Source organism: Papaver somniferum, unplaced genomic scaffold (genome assembly GCF_003573695.1).
Source record: "Papaver somniferum cultivar HN1 unplaced genomic scaffold, ASM357369v1 unplaced-scaffold_137, whole genome shotgun sequence".
NCBI classification, from domain to species: Eukaryota; Viridiplantae; Streptophyta; class Magnoliopsida; order Ranunculales; family Papaveraceae; genus Papaver; species Papaver somniferum.
The window spans coordinates 9,894,204-9,916,864 of NW_020622934.1; the positions used below are offsets into that span (position 1 = coordinate 9,894,204).

Consider the following 22,661-nt stretch of genomic DNA (forward strand, 5'->3'; position numbering starts at 1 on the left):
TGTAATCTACTTATCTCTGGGTGCAATTATTTTATGTTTGTAGAGTATCTTTCAACTCTCCGTAGGTATTGGAATTAGTAATTACACTTCTCCCTACAGTGAAAGAGAGGACCTGATCTTATGGTATTTTTCTTTTTTTTTTTCCCTTATGTGTTGAAGAAGAAGTTGATATCGATGTATGCTAATGTAGATAGGTCAGAGGTGCGTGCTAATGTAGGTCAGAGGTCCACAATGTACTGAGTTTATTCTAACTGAAGTTGTCAAAACCATTGTAATCTACTTATCTCTGGGTGTAATTATTTTATGTTTGTAGAGTATCTTTCAACTCTCCGTAGGTATTGGAATTGGTAATTACACTTCTCCCTACAGTGAAAGAGAGGACCTGATCTTTATGGTATTTTTCTTTTTTTCTCTATGTGTTGAAGAAGAAGTTGATATCGATGTATGCTAATGTAGATAGGTCAGAGGTGCGTGCTAATGTAGGTCAGAGGTCCACAATGTACTGAGTTTATTCTAACTGAAGTTGTCAAAACCATTGTAATTTACTTATCTCTGGGTGTAATTATTTTATGTTTGTAGAGTATCTTTCAACTCTCGGTAGGTATTGGAATTGGTAATTACACTTCTCCCTACAGTGAAAGAGAGGACATGATCTTTATGGTATTGTTCTTTTTTTTTCCTTATGTGTTGAAGAAGAAGTTGATATCGATGTATACTAATGTAGATAGGTTAGAGGTGCGTGCTGATGTAGGTCAGAGGTCCAAATGTACTGAGTTTATTCTAACTGAAGTTTTCAAAACCATTGTAATCTACTTATCTCTGGGTGTAATTATTTTATGTTTGTAGAGTATCTTTCAACTCTCGGTAGGTATTTGAATTGGTAATTACACTTCTCCCTACAGTGAAAGAGAGGACCTGATCTTTATGGTATTTTTTTTCCTTATGTGTTGAAGAAGAAGTTGATATCGATGTATGCTAATGTAGATCAGAGGTGCGTGCTAATGTAGATCAGAGGTCCACAATGTACTGAGTTTATTCTAACTGAAGTTGTCAAAACCATTGTAATCTACTTATCTCTGGGTGTAATTATTTTATGTTTATAGAGTATCTTTCAACTCTCCGTAGATATTGGAATTGGTAATTACACTTCTCCCTACAGTGAAAGAGAGGACATGATCTTTATGGTATTTTTCTTTTTTTTTTTCTCTGTGTTGAAGAAGAAGTTGATATCGATGTATGCTAATGTAGATAGGTCAGAGGTGCGTGCTAATGTAGGTCAGAGGTCCACAATGTGCTGAGTTTATTCTAACTGAAGTTGTCAAAACCATTGTAATCTACTTATCTCTGGGTGTAATTATTTTATGTTCGTAGAGTATCTTTCCAACTCTCCGTAGGTATTGAAATTGATAATTACAATTCTCTCTACAATGAAAGAGAGGACCTGATCTTTATGGTATTTTTCTCTTTTTCTCTATGTGTTGAGGAAGAAGTTGATATCGATGTATGCTAATGTAAATAGGTCAGAGGTGCATGCTAATGTAGGTCAGAGGTCCACAATATACTGAGTTTATTCTAACTGAAGTCCACAATGCACGAGGGACATTTGGTAGAAGATAAGTGCGACAAATTAAACTCTGGAAGATAGATTGTGGTTTTTAACGGTAATGGGAATCGCCCTGTTGTTGGTGGAAGAACACAATGCAAGTTGGTTATCTTGCTGGTGACGCAAACAAAAGGTAAATCCATCTGGAAAAATTAGTTTAATGCACCTCATTTAATTCATGATATTTTAATTTCGTAGGTGGAATTGGAACTATTTTTGGCCTGAAGGGCATACATTGGCTGTCTTTGCCTAAGGTATTATCTCATTAACTAAAAGCTAAATTTGTTTTCTATCATCACAAATTGTCAATCATCTCCTGAAGATTGATTACCTAAAGCTGAGTGCTGCAGTTCTCATGATCATACAAAGAACAATTTCAATTAGTAATGCCGTTGGCCAAAAATACAGGCAGGCTTAAAAAATGTTGCGTGGAATGGACTCAGCAAACAATATTATCCATAGCACAACAACTGATCAGACTCATGCAACAGCTAATGTGATGTATGCTGAAGTACTGTCAAAAGGTACATCGGCAATTTTGAAATATAATAAATACATTTCACACACTGGATGAACTCTAGCTATAAGCACGCACATAGGGGTCTTCTACATCATCCCGAGGAGTTCTATATTATGGGCAGAGAGATAAAATTCGAGAATGTGTTTGGATGGCGAAATACTCACTTACCTTCGCGCACTTAACTTCTTTGCAGGTCTACAAATGAAAGTGTTACCCATCCTTGAATGAAGTCGACTAACCTCATGGCGGAAACTGGAACAGAGAGAATATGCCAGCCCAAAAAAAAAATGATAATTGTGCACGACTTTAGGGATGGCGAGCAGAAAAAGAAAAACCTGTGCCTTGCATCTAACGGTCTATATTTTCCATCATTTATTTTCAGTACGTCATTGGGTAATTGAGCTGTAAAACTGGGATTCACATTGTTGGCGAATGAATTATAGTTTCTACTTTATAGAATAATGTTCATACGATAATGAAGAATTAAATAAAATTAAGATAGTGCATCATAACATCCAGTGCCACCAAATAGGGAGGTCCCTAAAGAGAATTCAGCTATGTTGGCAAGTACTATAAACTTGAGGCATATTAATGATCCCCTCATCGTATGTTTGCCTGCTTAAACCTATGTAATGTGTAAGGAAATAATCTCAAATTGCATGGCCGTATATACATGGAACATAGTAAATGAACTGTAACTATTGTGATCCTCATTATCATCACCAGGCCTCACATATTGTATTTGAGAACCACTACGACGCACAGTAAACAAGGCTACCTGTCATTTAGATTGATGGTAAATATACTTTTAAGTTCCATTTGATGAACAAATAATACAACCTTTTGGAAAGGGTTTCGGACAACTAAACACTGATTCGTTTCCTTTGCCAATCCACAGCTAAAAGTACTACGCATAATTGGATGCTCCCTACTAAAAACATGTTAATGGCGGAGTCAAACTGCAACCGAAAGGAGAGGCATGGGAAAAAAAATATACCAATGAAGCTTATTTTGAGCATCAAATCGCGAATATGAGAAACATCGTATCAGGTTGTGAGGTCGCACTAAGGAGTAGCACAACCCAAATCCCGTGTCGTCACGGCACGGGTCATATCCCAGTCTATCTTACAAAAACAAATGGTTTTGACACCACCTAACGGTTCTGGATGGTTATTTTTAACTTATCGACGGTTCATATTCCTTCCAAACTGCCTCTCGGTGCAAGAGATAAATCTCGGCTGAGAATTAACCCACCTCCAACGCTCCCATCCGACGTATGCGAGTAATTCAAAACGGTTTTGAGCGGGAATCAATGAAAAACGCATCAATGGGAATCAATGTCTCCCTCATTGTCATTTATAGATCAAAAATAAAACGCATCGAAGTAACTCAGTGTTGTTCCTTCAAAGATGAATCTAAATTATAAAACCACACACAGACTATCTCAATCCTAAAACCAGGTATGACTTTCTCTCTTTCTCATTTGGGCATCTGAAATTAGGTTTCTTATGTCACTTTGATTTGATTGCTACAATTCTGAATATGGATTTAATTTGAAAAAAAATTATGCATTAATGGATAATTTTTGTCTTCAAATTTGAGGAGAGTCAGTTTTTGAAATTGTTAGAGTTTCTTTGTAGTCCATTATCTGGGCTTATGGAAGCTGCTACTATTGCTCTTTCTAATTGGGGACTAAGTATTTTTACTTCTTTTATTTAATATTCGGATGAGATTCAACCTAGGCATGACAATACTGGAATCATCCTTCTTCGTGCTATGAATATTATTTGGGACTGCTCCATTGCAGTGTCCGTCTCTTGCATACCATCAATTTCATCATGTGTTGTGCTACTCTACTACCTACAAATCATCATCATAGATAATTGTGATTTCTGATTCTTTACCTTCCTTTCTATAGTTAATTCTCTCAGCCACAATGGAAGAATTGAAAGCTTTTTCTTCGTTGTAAGTCGCTCTTCATTCACTTGACCATCCATGGCATGGTAAGTCTAACAAATATGGAAAACAAATTACCTTCATACCCCCCCCCCCAAAGAAAAAATAATCTGCGTATTTTATTTTGTCCTAATCCTAGGATGGACTATTTGTGAACTTCACATCTTTCTTGATCACACGTCCTGAGATTTTTGTTTTCATTATCATTAATTATCTATTATCTTAGAAATGCAGCCTCTTCCGACGTTAGTAGGTTTGAGCCATTTTACTAGTAAAGCACACTGTAGCAGCATCCATGAGAGGATAGAATGGTTGCAAACTACATTAAAAAAAGCATTGCATTACATGTTCAGCAGAGCCCTGATTTTGAAAAAATCCATTTCCCTTTCTCTTATTTACGGAAAAGTTATGGAATGCAAAACGTACCACAAAATGGATGAGGACCAGGGTGAAACTCCACCTGTAGTGTTGATTCATGTCATGCGAACTCAGACTTAAACATCATTCGTGAGAAATCGCAATCACCTTATATATAGATATCACAATCACCTTATATATAGATACCAAAAATCTTATGGAGAAAACACTGTTAAGAATACCAAAGATATCGGTCTCAAAGACTCTCAACAGAGTCAGTCGTCTGACCTAGTTATTAGCCAAAGTTTCTAGCCTATGTTTACGGCATGATAAGTCTTTTAAGTTTGTTAAACTCTGAAACAAATCTGTAACAATCTTTGAATATCTTCGAGTATAAATAAATCATCAATCTCCACTGCTTAAGTGTGGAAGTTATTCTACCAAATATCATGTTCTAAGTTGGTATCAGGAGGGTTCGATCCCTCGCTCTTCCGCTGTGTTAACAAATATAGGTGTTTGTTTTCACCCATATCTCCAGTTCCATCACCTACTTTACTCACATCATCCATCCATTTTACCTACAACACAAATTTCTATCACCAGATCATAACTATTCACCACCACCATTAACATCATTTGCTGCTAAGAAAGCTTGTTTGAATGTCTCTGCTAGTAGCAAGGCAACTGGACAGAGTCTTTTGTTTGATGTATCAACACTTTAGATCTGGTACTAAAAACATTCTTAAGAACCAGTTCTAAACAAATTTCAATATCTTTCAACTTCCAGTTCTAAACAAAACATTACTATTACCAATTATATCTGTTAACCAACACAGATCAATACTACCAATTGAAGAGGTATTTCGACTATCTCACACTACCATTTGAAGAGGTATTTTGACTATCTCACACTATGAATTTGAAGAGGAACACCAATTTTCTCATACAAAAGGGCTATCTTCACCACGATTCCAGTACATTAGAAGCAAGTTGCACATTCGCCAGCTCCAGTACAACTTGAGGGGGAATGTTAAGAATACCAAAAATATCGGTCCCAAAGACTCTCAACAGAGTCAGTCGTCTGACCTAGTTATTAGCCAAAGTTTCTAGCCTATGTTTTTACGGCATGATAAGTCTTTTAAGTTTGCTAAACTATGAAACAAATCTGTAACAATCTTTGAATATCTTCGAGTATAAATAAATCATCAATCTCCACTGCTTAAGTGTGGAAGTTATTCTACCAAATATCATGTTCTAAGTAACACCATGTAAACTTCGATAACCAAGAACATGAACAACATGTAAACTTCCTCACTTCTTCCTAACTAAACCCTTCAAAAGCCTGCTATTTAAAGAGGACCAAATACCATTAGCATAACTTTTTTATCCTATGACATAATAATATAGTTAAACGGATTGGTAAATTTTGACAAGAATTCTTTTCATATACATGAAATTCTGACTGATCTTTATCTTTTTCTGATTAGTTTGCAGAACCAACTCCAAGGGGTCTTTGCAGTGAACAATTCTTATAAATAAATGTTTCCTTCAGATGAACCAAGGGGTCTTTGCAGCGACTGAACAATTCATATAAACAAGTGTTTCATTCAGATTCTTGGTGTTCCTACTATAGTGTTAGGCTACATATGGGATGACTGCTCTCTTTGTCACACACACCAGCCTCATTTTAAAACACCTATCTACTTTTTCGGATCCAACAACAACATTTAAGGCAGTCTGATTTTCACTGAATTGCAACCAGGCACGGTTCTATCACACTAGAAGTCATGATGCACGATAGAAATTAAGAATTCTCAACTAAGATTACAACTCAATGACATGTAACCCTATATGCAGTTAACAATTAACCTATGTGTACCAGTTACAGGTACATGTTTCTTAATGGGTGTCTATCATGTTACGGAAAAAAAACCAACTCAAAATACAATAAAGAATATGGTAAATCTCTTTGTCTAATCTTGCTGTCTATTTCGATAGTGTCGCTGGTGATTTTGCAGCTGCTATGTATCTGTTGCAATTTTTTTCTTTGCTCTCTCAGTCTCTGGCTATCTCCCATTTCTTTTAGGACTGACTGCTCGACAAAATAAAAGGGTGACGCAAAATACTTTTGTTAGTTTATGCTTGCTAGCGATATTGATCAAATTGTGCTTAAATTTTTAGAAATTGTATAATACCCTTTTCTGCGTAAGTATGTAGTAGTATTTGATTTCATTGTAGGATTCAATGCTTTTGTGAAGTTATAAAGTTAAGCTTAGAAAGATATAGGCATGTTAAAACGGATCATCACTTGAACATTTTGAGGTCTATATATCATTGGTGATATAATGGTGTGTAAATTTGTAATCTTATTTTTAAATGTATTTAGAATTGTTGTTAGTCGTCGTTCGCAGAGATAGATCCATTTGAGAGTCAATCAGCCACACCCTTACCAGTTACAATTATAGTTACAGTTACATTTTCAGATTCATGTTTATTCCTGAAGACGAATAAAAGAAGGGATAGATACAATGGAGTTGGTTACTTAGAGAAGAAGATGAAGAGACTTCTTGCTTCATTTTTACTTTAACTTTTGTTTGGATAGTACTACGTGGCTGTTGTTGGGTTAGACCCCTAAATTTTCATCTATTCCATTATGGGGTCATATGCTTCAGTTATTGGTTCTATGGTTTGATAACAAGGATGTTACATTCTTTTGTATGCTCATCCTCAACATGCTTAGTATGCCATATCTCTCATTTTCATGTGATGGTGGTTTTTATTTCAGTCATGTGTATGCTTCATCGCTATGCTACTGCAAGACAAATGGTTTACTCTGCTGCAGCCATTTACCTTTTCTTACGTTGGAGTTGTTACAACCATGGGAAGCCATCGTTGTGCTAAAAGATACTGCAGGAAACCTTAACTTTTGTCAGTTGACGCACTTACATAAGACTCCATCGCTGTTCTAAAATCTAGACTGCTAAGAAATTTTACTGCACCCATGGATACTAACGTACGTTATTGGCAGCAAAGCAAATGAAATTAGAGCGCATAATTGTTCGGAATAATCTCAATTAAAGTGGGCCAATCAAATACCATCTGGTGGGATGGTTGGCGAGAAATTATAATGGTTACGTGATTGTATAATGGCCTTTTAAGTAAGTGATTAAAGATATGGCATGATGAATTCAAAATGATGGCTGATAGAAAATGCATGCATCGGTGAATTAAGGACATCCCGCGCTGTGATGCCATTAGCATCTTTGCAGGTAAGTGAAGTGAAGGGAAACCCATACGATTTTTTCCCGGATATACCATAAACAATGATGGGCGTTTTTTTTGTTGGGAAAGAGTCACATAGTTAGAGGGTAGCTGTGACTTATCTATAGAATAACTAGATAAATAGCGACTATAGTAGACAAAAAAATGATCAACTTTCTCGGATAAATTTTTGATGTGGGCGTTTTTTGATGGGGGCATGAGGGACAAATCAGGAGTTGACATGTGTTTTGCATATTAATTGATTTCAACAAATTTTGTTTCAAAAAAAACAAGACAAGTTTATTTTTTGAGAAAATATTGGTTATCTTAATTGCTTATATTTTATTTTTGATATTTTTGGAAGCAAAATTAGTTGAATCAATTAATATGAAAAACACATGTCAACTCCTTATTTGTCCCTCATGCCCCATCAAAAAACGGCCACATCAAAAATTTATCCCAACTTTCTCTCACATTGGATGGACCGCGCACCACGTGGATTAAGTGAGGCTAGGCTTTGGGTCCTTTCATGTTGAGAGTAAAATTTTCTGGGTGTTTTTCTTTCGGTTTTCTCCAACTTCTGTCAAACATATTTGAAAAAAATTAGTAGCAAAATGTGATAAGAGAAAGAAATAGTAGTTTATGGAACAAAAAGTTGAAATTTATATTTAGGTTTTAATTCTCCTATTACATGGGCTAAACTTATATAAATTAGACATTACATTAGTTAATCACACTTATTGATGGGCTAAAAACACAAAATTCACAAATTGCCTATAATTAAATTTTAGTGATCCAAAATCAGGGACAGGTTATAGCCTTGGACCTGCCCCGTCCCTACAGTACAAGTGAGTTAATGGAGTTTGACGGAAGTTAATGAAGTTTGATCTACGGGGAGAAATCCCGGAGTCATGGCGAAAGCTTTTGCATGACCATGAAACTATGCTAAGAGAAGTAGTTTGTAGATGATCTTAGGAGGATTTTATTATTCTCTGCACGCGTTAATCTACATGTGCAATAAGTTAGGACAAATAAAAAACATTAGATTCTCTTTTTTATTCGGAAATGAAGATATTTGCAATTTATTTAATGACATGCCTACTAAAGAACTTGGGTAGGCGAGGTTTCCACCTAAATTGTGCAGAGTAGACCAAAAGAAGTTTTGTGCTATTTTCGAGTGCAACAGGCGATATACTATATTTTAAACCTTAAGCATTTTTAATCCTTTTTGAAGAAAAAAAGAAAGATCAAATAACGAGTACAAAGAAGGATGAGGATTTTTACAAGCCCTATATTTGTTTGTTTTTTTGACAATTCCATTAGTCCTTCCTCATTTTGTATTGTTTGGTGGAAGAAACCAGAAACAGATCAAAAGTTATTTTTGAAGATAATACAAATATATCAAAATTTACGACCCAAACACGACATAACTCAAAATGATATGGGCATTGCTAGACACACCGAGCATTTCAACCGTGAATGCTCCCAAAGAAAAATCCAATGGTCCCCTTGCAGCGTTCTTAACATCGAGATTTTTGCGTGCAAAAGTGAGGTCCATTTTCTATTTCACTCGGTGGGCGATCTCGGTGCATAAATTCGGTGAATCTATCATTTTCCAAATGATATACTCCGTTTTAAGGAAAATGGTATTTTCACATTTTAGCTTTTGCCTAAAAATAAGCTATATTGAAAAGGTGAAATTACCATTCTTTCTGAAACTAAGGGAGTATGACATATTTTAAGAGAAACATTAAATATATTCCAAACAAATGTTAATAAGATTAAATTAAACAACAACGTTAACAGGCTAGGATCTGTGTCGTAACCTCTAGACTTTTGTGTTTTCTCTAGACTTTTCTTCAGTTTGCAGCTTTTATATATATTGTTAACGTTTTGAAGTAACGACTTCTGCATTTAAAAACAGTATGCAACTTTTACATACATCGTTATAACTTACAAATTTATTACAATTTTTATTAAATTGCTAAGAGATAAACTACCAAAAGGCACCATATATCAAAAACAAGAAACAAAATGTAGATGTTATCTACGTAAAAGAAGAAAATTCATAGATCGGTGTTATTGACAACAAAAAAAAACCCGGGCCGTTAGGGCACGGGTCATATCCTAGTTAGCAAACAAATCTAAACTGTATCCGTAGGGCCGATGGAATCAATGATCTAGCCGGAAAAAACCAGCAGATCAATGAAAATTGTTTTAGGGTTTTGAAAAAACTAAAAGGTAAACCGGTTTGTAAAGGGAAAGCGACTCTCATTGAAAAGGGTTCCTACGTGATAGACACAATTTTGTGTCGAATTGTCCTCAGTGTCTCTGTTGTTAGTGCTTGATTTTGTACTTATTATGGTGTTTTTATGTTTGTGTAGGTGTTTTTGGAGAAATACACTTGTGTGGAAAAAGTTGCTCAAAAAGTGCTATTTGGAACCCCGGAGGAGATTTGCTATTCGGACTCTCAGTTTGGATAAGGGTCAACTCAATTACTAAGGGGCACCTTATTGACTATTTGCACACAGTGCGCCAGTCACTATTCACACCCCTACTCTGGATAGGGGGCTACCCATCTTCATCGTTCAAAATTCCAGTTCTGGCGGGAAACTGTTGCAGTTGAAGAACATATTAGGGCTTGATTTTTGGGCGTGCTAGAAGTAGACTCAATGGCTGAAACTTCATGGTTCGACTTGATTGATCTTAACAGGCATGGTACGATCAATGTTTTGGGTTAGAATTGGCTGGAAACTCAGATTACGTAATTCAGGGAGTTACCTATTTTATAAACCCGTTAATGGCTATTTTGGTTTTGGACGACTTCTAGGGAGATTACAACACTACAATTGGTTGGATTGGGCCTGTTTCAGCTTAACAGGACTGGTAAGTCCATCAGAACCGGTGAATTTGGGATACATCATCGGAGAGAAGAAAACAGGGAGTACCTGTACAAAGTGAGACAATCACGGGATTTTATGAGCTGTAGTGAGTTTTAAACATGTACGGCAGAGTTAAGCAACCATTTGGAGCGTGTAGAAGATAAGTATGGAGATTTTACAGCTGCAGAGCGAGTGAAAATCAAAATCAGAGGAAGAAAAATCCATACCCTGCAAGGAGAATAATGAAGAATATTTTGCAATCAAGACGAGATATATTGTTATTGAGATGTATAAATAGGCTGCTGTGATGTTGTAGAAGGGCGACAGAGAGTTTGGGGAGAACTGGGAGAAGACAGAGGTGAGAACCGAGTTGCAGAGAAAAATTTTCTGCTGCTTCATGGGAAGAACATAAGACCCTCTGTTATAGTCCTTCATGCTACAGTGATTGCGACGCATATTTGACAGTCGTATAAGCTTCAGTTTCAGTGATAGTTTACTATTATCGTTCTTTGCAATTGTTGGTTTGTAATAAATATAATTGTTATAAACCCGGATTTAATTATTTTTTCCCCATTTCATCATTTGTGAACCATTTTTTGAGCATTAATTAATTATTTGAGAGAGTTTTCACCATGATAAGCGGCTACATTACCCGGTGACTGAGGCAAATGAGGAAACTATTCATTCATGCTTGATTGGTAATTTCTTTAATTATTTATTTTATTTATTTCACTAGGATCAACATAAAGATAAAATTGGTTTTCTTAATTAGTTGTGAATCAATTCGATGTGTTATGCTTATAATCAATTCTTTGATAATTCATGCTTAGGGATTACAATTCAATATTTGGACACCTTATAGACTAATAGTGAATTAACGAGAAAAAGAGCTTGATAATAATTTCAGAAATATCGTTGTAAACCAGTCAAATAGAAGGAATAGTGGAATCCGGAGCCTTAGTCCATTTTTAATTCTTGAAATCACTTTTTACATTAAGTTTTCTTTATTTTTAAGTTTTATAAGTCTAAAATCTATTGCTTTCACAAGTCTCAATGAACCTATTACTACAACTCAATTGAAAATCACATAATTTTTTGGCGCCGCCGACGCGGACTTGTCTTTAGGCTAGAGTTTTTAGATTTTTTTTTTTTAGGTTTTTATTTGTTCTTCTTTACGTTTTTGGGTTTTTGTCTTTTCCTTACAGATTTTGGAATTTGGAGCGAAAGAAAATTTTTCCAAAGCTTTTGGTGAATACTTAAAGATTTGGAGTAAAAGCAAAGCGAAAGGAGCGAAAAAAAGAAGAAAAAATTAATTAAAAAAGAGAGAGAGAGATTTTTTTTTTTTTTAGAATTTTTTTTTTTTTTTATTTTTTCTTTTGCACTATTTTTGGACTGGACTGTGGACTTTGGGACTTTTTTTTTTTAAAACCCTACGGAAGGGTAGTTTAAATATAAACTGTTTGCAGAGAAGGACGGCGATTACGATATCGCCTCGGCCCCTCGGGTTCGATGACATAGGAGTCGTGGCCCGAGTCGACTTCAGCGGTTCATCCCCGTCTGGAGGGAGGTAAGTTTGTCGAAACACTCGCGAATCCCCTGTCAGCGAGTTTACTGTATTCTTCGTTTTGCAATATGCTGAGGAATTGAAAACGCTGCTTTAATTTCCTAGTAAAGGGAAGGACTGGCCATACAAGATAAGGGTTCGGATTTCATCACCGTTCTTCTTGCCCGCCTTAGGAAAACGAAACCAAACGCGAACCTAAGCCTAAAATTTGACTAGAACGAGACCTATAGGGTAACGAGCTTAATAGGAAAGTCTTCGAAAAATATTGGTTACTCTTTTGAGCATACTTTGAAGTTCATGATGGTTTCTGTGAGTTGAATACGCCGCCTTGTAACGCCGGTGAGGCCTTGGGTATCAAAGCTCCACCAGCTTCCCTCGTCTATTCAACTTATTTAACTCGGATTGATTCCAGAGGTTTGCTAAATTGTAACGATTCCTTTCGAAAGATAGAAGCTGGTCTAGAAACAATCTAAGTGGAGCCATCATGCTTTTTGTTTGCTAGAAATCTTTAGGTTTGCTTTGGTGGAGTCAGCCTGCTTTGTGTTTGCTTAGAACCTCCCTTCCTTTAGGATTCTTTTTTTCTTTTTTTGTTTTTCTAGTGTATGCCCGAGGTCATTAGACGGGCTTGGAAAAGAGATAATCTAGGTCGATTGATTAGTGAAAAACCTAGTAGTTCTTCTTGTGAAGGGGGGAGCTCGAAGACTCTTCTTTTGAGAGCCCTGTTTTTGGAAACTTCAGTTTTGAGAATCTGTCTCTTCGTGAGGAAAATACCCCTAGTACTTCAGCGTGGCCACGATGGCAACTTTGAAAGATTACATGTTCCCAACTAGGTCCACCCGAGCTTCGTGCATTAAATTGCCAGCCACTACGGCTAATTTCGAGATAAAACCTAGTATTCTTCAGATGATCCCTATATTCTTAGGGAAAGATGATGAGAACCCTTATTTTCATATTAGGGACTTTGAGGAAATTTGTGGGACAATTAGAATAAAAGACCTTACTGATGAAGTCTTGAAACTTAAGATGTTTCCCTTTTCCTTGAGAGATAAAGCCAAGACCTGGCTGAACAACCTACCATCTGAATCCATTGAAACATGGCAGGAACTTATTGCTGCTTTCTATATGAAATTCTACCCTAAGCATAAAACTGCGTCTGTTAGGCAGAAAATTAGTGCTAGTGTGCAACAAGAGGGAGAGTCTCTTTATAGGTTTTTAGAGAGATTCAATGATCTCCTATCCCAGTGTCCTCACCATGGATTTGATAAGATGAAACTCGTAGAGATTATTTATGATGGTTTAGACTATTCAACCAAAGCCATGGTTGAGTCTATGTGCGCTGGTGAGTTCACTAGTAAAAGTGTTGATGATGCTTTTACCTTCTTAGGAGCTGTCGCTGAAAAATCCCAACAGTGGGAGTCTTGTGTTGAACCCCCCAAAAGACTCTTGGTCAATAGAAGTAGCACCAATGTGGTAGATACAAGCTTCGGGTCTGATGCTAAGTTTGCTGCTTTGTCTAGAAGGTTAGAAGCTTTGGAATTGAATCATCCTAAACATAGGTCTCTTGTTGAACCTGATGATAGGTTTAGAGCCTCTCAAGTGTCTAGTTGTGGAGTAGAACCCAATAACTCGTTTTGGGAAGGTCAGGTTAGTGAAGAGCAAGCCCATGCTGTCTATAACAATGCTAGGTTTGAGAACCGTCAAAGTTTGACCCATACTCAGAGACTTACAACCCTGGTTGGAGAAACCATCCTAATTTTTCTTGGTCTAAGGGTCAGAATCAAGGACAGTCTAGTAATTCTTAGCCTCCCCCAGGTTTTGGTTATGCTAAGAACTCTTCAGGTCAACCCCAGTTTCAGAATGAGAAAAATATCTCCACCTTAGAAGAAACTCTTACTATGGCAAAGAACCATGAGATGTTATCAAAGAACCACTATGGTTTTCAAGAAGAAACCAGGCAGAATTTTAAGAATAATTCCCAGTCTCTTGCTAAATTAGAACTTTAAGTCGGCCAAATATCTAAGTTTCTTAGTGAAAGAGAAGATGGAAGGTTCCCTAGTCAAACTGATCGTAACCCTAAAGGAGAGAAATCGTATAATCATTTGAATTCTATTACAACCCTTAGGAGTGGAAAGAAAGTTGACAATAAGGTTGCCATGCCTGATAGTGAACATGTTGTAGTTCACCCTTCTGAGCCAGAAAATGAGGAGACTGATAGAGTATCCAAAGAGACCAATGAGGGTCCTGCTGAGCCCGACTTTGTTCCCAGAGGGAGTCCAACTTTAATGATATATTGGAGGTTTTTAAGCAGGTTACTATCAACCTCCCATTGTTAGATGCGATTAAGCAGATTCCCGCTTATGCCAAGTTTCTTAAGAATATATGTACGCTAAAGCGAAAACTTAGTGTCCATAAGAAAGCCTTCCTAGCTAGTCATGTGAGTTATATTATTCAGAATACCAATACTCCTAAGTATAAAGACCCAGGGTCCCCTACTATTTCTTTCACAATAGGTAAATACCATGTCGAGAAATCTTTGCTTGACTTAGGAGCCAGTGTGAACTTACTCCCATACCATGTGTACCTTAAGCTAGGACTTGGTGGGATGAAACCTACCCAGATGACACTTCAGTTAGATGATAGGTCCGTTAAAATTCCTCGTGGTGTGATCGAGGATGTTCTTATTGAGGTCGACAAGTTTATATATCCAGTGGATTTTGTTATCCTAGATACCCAACCTGTCCCTGACCCAGAGAACCAAATACCAGTGATTTTAGGTCGCCCGTTTTTAGCTACATCCAATGCGATCATTAACTGTCGAAATGGTATTATGAATTTGTCTTTTGGTAATATGACTATTGAGCTGAACATTTTTAATATTAGTAAGCTACCCTCTGAACTAGATGACTCGAGCATAGAAGAGGTGAACATGATAGGAACATTAGTCGAGGAGTCATTACCAAACACTTTGTTAGAAGATCCATTAGAGAAATGCCTAGCCCACTTTGGGATTGATTTTTGATGACGATGTGATTAATGAGGTGAATGCTTTGTTAGATTCAACCCCTTTGATAGACACTAGTAATGGCTGGAAACCTAAGTTCGAACCTCTACCCGTTTCTAAGTCTACCCTAGTTCCTTCGTTAGAAAAGCCTCCTAAGTTGGACCTTAAACCATTACCAGATTCCCTGAAGTATGTGTTTTTAGGCCCATCTGAAACTTTACCTGTGATTATAGCATCCGACTTGGATAGTGATCAGGAAAGTAGGCTAGTGACCGTCCTTCAGAATAACAAGGAAGCTTTAGGGTGGACCATAGACATTAAGGGTATAAGTCCTACTGATTGTATGCATCATATCTATTTAGAGAGTGACACCAAACCTTCTAGGGAGATGCAACGTCGACTGAACCCTAATATGAAAGAAGTAGTTCGAACCGAGGTTCTTAAGCTGTTAGATGCAGGCATTATCTACCCCATTTCAGACAGTAAGTGGGTCAGCCCCGTTCAGGTTGTTCCCAAGAAATCCGGTATTACTGTAGTCCAGAATGATAACAATGAGTTAATCCCAACCCGGGTGACCACGGGTTGGCGTGTCTGTATTGACTATAGGAAATTGAACAAGGTCACTAGGAAGGACCACTTTCCCCTTCCCTTCATCGACCAAATGCTAGAGAGATTAGCTGGACGTAGCCATTATTGCTTTTTAGATGGATACTGGTTATAATCAGTTGTCATAGCCCCAGAAGACCAAGAGAAAACCACTTTTACCTGTCCCTTTGGTACCTTTGCGTATAGACGCATGCCTTTCGGGCTATGTAATGCCCCTGCGACCTTTCAGCGTTGTATGTTGAGCATATTTTCTGACATGGTAGAACGGTTCTTAGAGGTCTTTATGGATGATTTTTCAGTGTTTGGTTCGTCTTTCGATGAGTGCTTGCATCATTTGTCATTAGTTTTGACTAGGTGTAAGGAAAAGAATTTAGTGCTTAATTGGGAGAAATGTCACTTCATGGTTCGTTCAGGAATTGTTCTAGGGCATATCGTATCTTCGAAGGGTATAGAGGTAGATAGAGCCAAAGTTGACCTTATTAAAACTTTACAGGTCCCAAAAACCGTAAGAGATATTAGGTCATTCTTAGGGCATGCAGGTTTTTATCGTCGATTCATTAAGGATTTTAGCTTGATTTCTAGACCTCTTTGCAATTTGCTTGCAAAAGACGTTAAGTTTGTCTTTGATGATGCTTGTTTAGAGGCTTTTGAGAAGCTTAAGAATTTACTCACTACCGCCCCCATAGTCCAGGCACCCAACTGGAACCTACCCTTTGAGATCATGTGTGATGCTTCAGATTATGCTATTGGTGTTGTGCTAGGTCAGCGAGAAAATAAGTTACTTCATGTGATTTACTATGCTAGCAAAACTCTGAATGATGCCCAGTTGAACTATACCACTACGGAGAAGGAACTATTAGCTATTGTGTTTGCCTTAGACAAGTTTAGATCCTACCTCTTAGGTTCTAAGGTCATAATCTTTACTGATCATGCTGCTTTGAAGTATTCTTTCCAAGAAGGATACTAAACCTAGATTGATTAGATGGATCCTATTGTTGCAGGAATTTTCCTTAGACATTAGATAAAAAAGGTGCAGAAAATGTAGTAGCAGACCACTTGTCTAGGCTTGTTGTGGATACCCTTAATGATTCTCCTCCTGTTAGGGATAGTTTTCCTGATGAACAACTGTTCTTTGTTACCCAAGCACCTTGGTATGCGAATATAGTGAATTATCTTGTTACTGGTCGAATGCCCCAACATTGGGGTAAACAAGATCGTTCTAGGTTTTTAGCCGAGGTGAAGCACTTCTTTTGGGATGATCCTTATTTGTTTAAGTATTGTCCAGACCAGATTATTAGGAGATGTATACCTGAGAGTGACCAGTAGTATTATTTCCTTTTGTCGTGATCATGCTTGTGGGGGTCACTTTAGTGCTAAGAAGACTACTGCTAAGATATTGCAGTGTGGATTCTATTGGCCTTCGTTGTTTAAAGACTCCCATAGTCACTGTGTTACTTGTGAGCGTTGCCAGAAATTAGGAACCATTTCCCATAGGAACATGATGCCCTTGAACCCTATTTTAGTTGTTGAGATCTTTGATGTGTGGGGTATTGAATTTATGGGTCCGTTTCCTAATTCTTTTGGTAACTTATACATCATTGTCGTTGTAGACTATGTATCTAAGTGGATTGAGGCGGTTGCATGTAAAACCAATGACCATATGGTTGTGGTTGAGTTCTTGAAAGATAATATACTTACAAGTTTTGGTACACCGCGTGCTATAATTAGCGATGGAGGGTGACACTTTTGTAATGGACCTTTTAGGATTTTGATGAAGAAATATGGTATTACACATAAGGTAGCTACCCCGTATCATCCACATACCAGTAGTCAAGTAGAGGTTTCCAATAGGGAGATAAAACGTATATTAGAGAAAACAGTTAATCTTAATCGGAAAGACTGGTCGTCTAGGCTTACTGATGCCTTATGGGCTTACCGTACTACGTTTAAGACCCCCATTGGAATGTCACCTTATCGACTTATGTATGGCAAGGCATGTCACTTACCTGTTGAGTTAGAACATAGAGCATATTGGGCTGTTAAGCAGCTAAATTTTTCACTCGACAAGGAAGGAGCCCATAGGAAACTCCAGCTCAATGAGTTGGAAGAAATTCGTAGAGATGCATACGATAGTGCTAAGGAGTATAAGAAAAAAATGAAACTTGTGCATGATAAGAATATTTTAAGAAAGGCATTTTCTCCAGGTCAAAAAGTTCTTTTGTATGATACCCGCTTGCATCTTTTCCCTAGGAAGTTACGTTCTCGGTGGACGGGTCCTTTTATTATTTGCACTGTCTTTCCTCACGGAGCTGTTGAGATCGACACACCGGATGGTAGTAGTTCTTAGAAGGTTAAAAGTTAGATATTGAAACCCTTTTTAGAGCTCTTTCCTACAGGTGATGTTGAGGAGGTCCCTCTAGAGGACCCTGCTTACCCTTGATTGACCATCGAGGCGATTGTATGTTGTATGTTAGTTTTTGGTTCCTCTATTCACCAAGGTACTATCTTTCCTACTTCTCTCTTTAATGATTCCCCATGTTACTTTACTTTTTGGTATTGCGCTTTCATTAGAAACATTGAGGACAATATTAGATTTAAGTTTGGGGGTGGGGAAGAAACTTTTTGTTAGCTTTTAGTTGCAATAAATAAACTCCAGAGCTTAGAAATTTATGCTTATTAGGGTTGTCACTAACCAATCTAAGTGGATGGGAACATCTTGGTTGTAGGAGTTGAGGAACCAATCTGATTAAATGGAAACATCTAAAGAGTCTATTCATAAAAGAAAAGATCTCAGGTGTTAGAATTATAAAAAAACATGGTAGTTTCGCCATATCTCGTCAAATCCTAATCCCTTCTGTTTTTGTTTCTTAGGTAATTTGGTGGGGCACACGATTCAAGTTCTTACCATTGCTAGGTGAAATAGAGTGATTGAGATACCAAAAAAAAAAAAGAGTTGAGACCAGACCATCAGACCAACCGGAATAAATTCTATAAAGTCGACCACTGGTGCCCTTGTATATGCCAGTTGTGTTGACCTAGAGTTAGGTTTATCGACCACTGGTCCCCTTGTATATGCCAGTTGTGTTGATATTAGTCAGACCGGTATCTCAGTCCATTAGGATAGGTTCATCTTGGCAGAGGACTTCAGACAGATATGGGAAACACCGTTCACTTTAAAGCATCGATTTTTTCTCTTTATCCATCTTCTTAATCTTTCCATGTGATTGGTTGACTCCGGTTATGATGTCCAGAAACTATCTGAGTAAAACTCTGTCACTTATATATGAATTTTAGTATGCTGAGTGCAAACTCGTGTACAACAATTGGAATTTCGCATCAGGGTACTTCCTCCTGTAGTCAATGAGAGTATGCCAACCAGGGAGATTCTTTAGTGCCTTCCAAGGTTCTGCGTAGATAGCTAGGGTCTGGAGTAAAGGTTTTGTGGGTACACCTCTGGTAAACCCTCCGGAGACAACACTCCGCCGCTAGGGACACCTAGAAGTTTAACGTCTTGCTGCACGTGCTAAGTGTAGTCATTTTATTTTCTAGATTAGTTTTGCTCGAGGACTAGCAAATAATAAGTTTGAGGGTATTTGATAGACACATTTTTGTGTCGAATTTTCCTTAGTGTCTCTATTGTTAGTGCTTGATTTTGTACTTATATGGTGTTTTTATGTTTGTGTAGGTGTTTTTGGAGAAATACACTTGTGTGGAAAAAGTTGCTCAAAAAGTGCTATTTGGAACTCCGGGGGAGATTTGCTATTCAGACTCTCAGTTTGGATAAGGGGCACCTCAATTACTACGGGGCACCTTATTGACTATTTGCACACAGGGCGCCAGTCACTATTCGCACCCCTACTCTGGATAGTGGGATACCCATCTTCATCGTTCAAAATTCCAGTTTTGGCGGGAAACTGTTGCAGTTGAAGAACATATTAGGGCTTGATTTTTGGGCGTGCTAGAAGTAGACTCAATGGCTGAAACTTCATGGTTCGACTTGATTGATCTTAACAGTCATGGTACGATCAATCTTTTGGGTTAGAATTGGCTGGAAACTCAGATTACGTAATTCAGGGAGTTACCTATTTTATAAACCCGTTAATGGCTATTTTGGTTTTGGACGACTTCTAGGGAGATTACAACACGACAATCGGTTGGATTGGGCATGTTTCAGCTTAACAGGACTGGTAAGTCCATCAAAACCGGTGAATTTGGGATACATCATCGGAGAGAAGAAAACAGGGAGTACGTGTACAAAGTGAGACAATCACGGGATTTTATGAGCTGTAGTGAGTTTTAAACATGTACGACAGAGTTACGCAACCATTTGGAGCGTGTAGAAGATAAGTATGGAGATTTTACAGCTGCAGAGCGTGTGAAAATCAAAATCAGAGGAAGGAAAATCCGTACCCTCCATGGAGAATAATGAAGAATATTTTGCAATCAAGATGAGATATATTGTTGTTGAGATGTATAAATAGGCTGCTGTGATGTTCTAGAAGGGCGACGGAGATTTTGGGGAGAATTGGGAGAAGACAGAGGCGAGAACCGAGTTGCATAGAAAATTTTTTTGCTGCTGCATGGGAAGAACACGAAGAACATAAGACCCTCTGTGACAGTCGTTCATGCTACAATGATTACGACACATATTTGATAGTCGTATAACCTATAGTGTCAGTGATAGTTTACTATTATCGTTCTTTGCAATTGTTGGTTTGTAACAAATATAATTGTTACAAACCCGGATTTAATTATTTTTCCTCCCATTTCATCATTTGTGAACCATTTTTTAGCATTAATAAATTATTTGAGAGGGTTTTCACCATGATAAGCGCCTAAATTACCCGGTGACTGAGGCAAAGGAGGAAACTATTCATTCATGCTTGATTGGTAATTTCTTTTATAATTTCTTTAATTATTTATTTTATTTAATTCACTAGGATCAATATAAAGATAAAATTGGTTTTCTTAATTAGTTGTGAATCAATTCGATGTGTTATGCTTAGAATCAATTCTTCGATAATTCATACTTAGGGATTACAACTTAATATTTGGACACCTTATAGACTAATAGTGAATTAACGAGAAAAAGAGCTTGATAATAATTTCAGGAATATCGTTGTAAACCAATCAACTAGAAGGAATAGTGGAATCCGGAGCCTTAGTCCATTTTTAATTCTTGAAATCACTTTTTACATTAAGTTTTACAAGTCTAAAATTTATTTCTTTCACAAGTCTCAACGAACCTATTACTACAACTCAATTGCAAATCACATCACTACGCTACGTCTTCTCTCAAGTTGTTTTTCGTTAAACACTTACTACTTGAGATGCATTGACAACAGATCTGTACTATGCCCAAACAAAATATTAACAGATTATTTACGCAATTTATTATCTTTTTATTCTTTTTAAAATATTAATTTTCGCCTAATAGATGTGAAATTTTGATTATTTTATTATATTTTTTAATTATTATTATAAAAAAAGGAAATTTACACAGAAATGGTTGGAAGCCGGGCAACATGTTGTGCCCCGACGCCTTTCTGGATAGCCAACCATATCCTATGAAAAAGAAAACCACCCACTTTGCTATTTGCATCATAACTAGCAAAGCATTTCTTCAATCTCAACAATAAGGAAATCATATCGTCTCCAAGTTCTCCTAACGTTGTAAAAGCTAAAACACCGAACCCATAACCATGAGTTATTCATTTCTGTAAGTATTTGTTGCATTTACGGGTGGCAGCTGCGGAAAGAGCATGACCTGATATAGAGCTACGAATCCCTCCTCCTGTAAAAGGTGAGACACCCGTGACATCGAAACACACATCCCGACCATTCTCCCAATTGTAGACAAGTAGATCAGCGGGCCTCAAAGGTGCGTTTGTGTCCCACAAGAAGGCCATTGGTACTTCCTTTCTTGCAGCGACTCCGGCCTTAAAGAAAATGTCCATCACTACGTCACGAACCAAATCATGATGGAATTTAGGCCCAACTTCACTTGCGCAGTGGATAGCGTGGTCACCATAAACGCCCATATCTCGCTTACAAAGTGTGCAAATGCTGTATACATGGAATAGAGGTATACCCAATCTGTATTGAGTGATGGCACGAAAGTGTCTTGTCCCAATAGATTGATTCATACCATCAATAAGAACTGCTTTCATATAATCCATAGCATGTTTCAACTTGTTACTTTGCCATAAGACTGCATCCCTCTCTGACATTATAAATTTGGTAGGTAACTCTCTCTTAATAACATAGAAATAACGAACTGCCAAGGCTTTCATGGGGTGAGGGGGAGTGTTATTGATGGTAAAAGTAGAAGGAGTAAGACCACATACCTACATGTACTTATCGAGAGAAAGCTGGAAGTTGGGGTTGGGTGTAGTCGTGTCAACAAACCTCAAAATGATATCCTATAAGCTTTGTGTCTGGATGCAGGAAGCCAAGTATCCATATTGACATGTATACTCCATTGTATATACACCTAAACCACCATCCTTAATAGGCAAAGTTGTTATTCGTTGCTGAAGTGGACCAAATCCAGCACCATCCCCTGTGATCAAAAGACGAAGATACTGAAATAAGTGCTGATCGAAGTGGCTTGTTGCTTCTGCAAGGACCTGAGGTTTTGTATTACACAAGGTGAAATATAACCTAGAAACGCCAGTGCAGTTGCGTAGAAGTAAGAGATCACTCTGAGGGTGTTTCAACTTCTTAACAGCCTCCATAAGCTGTATAGTTTTGTCAACCCTATATATAACCATATCACTACGGAACTGAGTTTCCAAACTGATTGGTCCCCCAAGTATTTTCACTCCATTAGATGGCCTACCTATATTCGCAGTAAATACATTGACATCCAAGCTTCTAGGGTCTGTAGAAGGCCAGAATATCTCGGTCTT

The 22,661-nt window shown here is 37.5% G+C and overlaps 1 long non-coding RNA gene across 1 annotated transcript; it reads left to right on the plus strand.

The window, feature by feature from the left end:
- The first annotated feature begins 4,871 nt into the window (after positions 1 to 4,871).
- On the plus strand, positions 4,872 to 7,604 carry LOC113335036. The gene is made up of 3 exons (XR_003353139.1): positions 4,872 to 5,328; positions 5,924 to 6,395; positions 7,222 to 7,604. It is a non-coding gene; the product is annotated as an uncharacterized LOC113335036 (long non-coding RNA).
- The last annotated feature ends 15,057 nt before the right edge of the window (positions 7,605 to 22,661 follow it).